A 2,787-nucleotide genomic window follows, 5' to 3' on the forward strand; every position below is an offset into this window, starting at 1 on the left:
GTGAGTCACTGCTCCCGGCCTTTTTTTTAAAAGTTTTTAAATTTATATTTTTTGTAGAGACAGGGTCTTGCTGTGTTGCACAGGCTGGTCTCAAACTGCTGATCTCGAGTGATCCTTCTGCCTGGCTTCCCAAAGTGTTGGTATTATAGGCATGGTGTGAGTCAGCGTGCTGGGGCTTTTTTATTTCTTTAATTTTTAATTCCTGATCTAGTCACAGAAGGATTTGTTGAGTAGCCTCAGCACTTCTTGCTTTTTCATTTCTTTCTGATAAGTTACACCATGGACCCTTCCCCATTTTTGTCCCATAGGACTCTTGTGCTGACTTGAAAAGATAGACTACTTTGGTTGAGCGCAGTGGCTCATGCCTATAATCCCAGCACTTTGGGAGGCCAAGGTGGGTGGATCACAAGGTCAGGAGTTCAAGACCAGCCTGGGCAATATGGGGAAACCCCGTCTCTTTGAAAAATACAAAAATTAGCCGGGCATTGTGTCACACCTGTAGTCCCAGCTACTCAGGAGACTGAGGCAGGAGAATTGCTTGAACCCTGGGAGGTAGAGGTTGAAGCGAACCGAGATCACGCCACTGCACTCCGGCCTGGGTCCTGCTACCTTGAAGGACAGCATAGCTAAACTGTGTGGCTCAGGGGACTGCATGAATGCAGAATATGGCTTTCTCCACTTGTGGCCTTTTTGCATAGCTGCCCAAGTCCTCCAATGGACGACTTCAGGGCTTTGTGATCTTTTATCTGTAGCATGGATACTACAGATTGTGGGTTCCATAGGTCAGCTGGGTACAGGACAGTTTTTATAACAACCTCTGGTGGTTTCTTTATTTTAATGTCAATACCACACTGAAAGATTGGTGGTTTTTTTTGAACACAACAAAATTTTATCTTATGAGGTATATTGCATTGTGCTTAGTACTGTTGAAGGAACTCTCTGTTCAGCAGATCTTACACGGCACACATGTGCCCTGATACCCAGAATTCTATAGGGCAGCATCACAGGTTATGAGGTTACAGGGTGAAATTATAATGTTACGGTTACTTAGTTTCTGCATTTATAGTCAGCAGAGGGGATAGCAACAAAGTTTTTGAAATGCACCTTTTTTTTTTTTTTGAGGCACAGTCTCGCTCTGTCACCCAGGCTGGAGTGCAGTTGCACCATCTTGGCTCACTGCAACCTGTGCCTTCTGGGTTCAAGCGATTCTCTCACCTTAGTCACCCAAGTAGCTAGAATTACAGGTGCGTGCCACCACACCCAGCTAATGTTTTGTATTTTTAGTAGAGACGAGTTTCACCATGTTGCACAGGCTGGTCTCGAATTCATCTCTTGAGCTCAGGTGATCTGCTCACCTCTGCCTTCCAAAGTGCTGGGATTACAGGTGTGGGCCACTGTGTTCAGCTGAAATGTATGTCTTTTAAAGGTGTGTCCACAGTTATGCAGTCACTATGTCTGTGATGGATAAGCAGATACAGAAATTCTCAGGACTTCCATAATGATGAATGTTGTGTAGCTAAGCTTTCATCAGAGGAAATAATCTAAAGGTTTTGTGGATTCATGTGACCTTTTGGGCTGGTCACCTTAAAGTAACGCCTGTATTAACAGGAGGAACAGGATAGGGAAAAAGAACTCAGTTCAGTGATGTAGCTTTGTGACCAGCCTGCGATCCAGTTTAATCAGGTAGAAATAACCTTCTTGTTACATCAATATTTGCTTCTATGGAGGCTAGTTTCCCCACTTAGGGCATGAGAAGAATTGGTAGCGTCAGTATAGAATTGCCAAACCTGTCACCAAAAATAGTGGCAAATCTGTACTTTTCTCTTAAATCATATGATAAAAGCTGTAATAAGGTATAGGCTGAGCGTCATGGCTCATGCCTGTATTCCCAGCACTATGGGAGGCTGAGGGAGACAGATTACTTGAGCCCAGGAAGTTGAGACCAACATGGGGAACATGGCAAAACCTTGTCTCTAGGAAAAATAGCCAGGCATGGTGGCATGTACCTTAGTCCTAGCTACGTGGGAGGATTGCTTGAGCCTGGGAGGCAGAGGTTGCAGTGAGCCAAGATCCCAATGCTGCAGTCCAGCCTGGGCAACAGAGTGAGACCCTGTCTCAAAAATAAAGATACAAATGACATCCAATAAAATATGCATATTTGAGTTGTAGGATAAGTCTTGAATTTTCTTATAATCCCATGAAACTATCATCAGAGTCACAATAATGAATTTATCTAATCTATCACCTTTGTATTTACCTGGAGCCTTTATAAAGTTTTTCTCTCTGCTTTCCAAACAACCATTGATTTACTTTGCTGTATAATAGAGTACTTTCCATTTCCTGGAATTTTCTGACTGATGTAATAAAGTGTTTCCTCTTATAATCCCTGGGTGCTCTCTTGCATCATGCTTATTTTGATGTCAATGTAGATATATGAGTTGTTCATTCATTTTATATTGCTGAGAGGTACAGTCTGCCGTGAGATGTCATTGTAGATTCATTCCTTCGTCCGTTTATGGATGTTTGAGTTGCTGCTTACTTTTTTTTTTTTTTAAGACTCTGTTGACCGGGTTGGAGTGTAGTGGTGTGATTCTGGCTGATTGCAACCTCCACCGCCCGGGTTCAAGTGATTCTCCCACCTCAGCCTCCCACGTAGCTGGGATTACATGTGTGAGCCACCATGCCTGGCTGTTTTTTGAATTTTTAGTAGAGATGGGGTTTCGCCGTGTTAGGTTCATCTCAAACTCCTGGCCTCAAGTGATCTGCCTGCCTTGGCCTCCCAAAGTG

The sequence above is a fragment of the Colobus angolensis genome, unplaced genomic scaffold (assembly GCF_000951035.1).
Source record: "Colobus angolensis palliatus isolate OR3802 unplaced genomic scaffold, Cang.pa_1.0 Scaffold510, whole genome shotgun sequence".
NCBI classification, from domain to species: Eukaryota; Metazoa; Chordata; class Mammalia; order Primates; family Cercopithecidae; genus Colobus; species Colobus angolensis.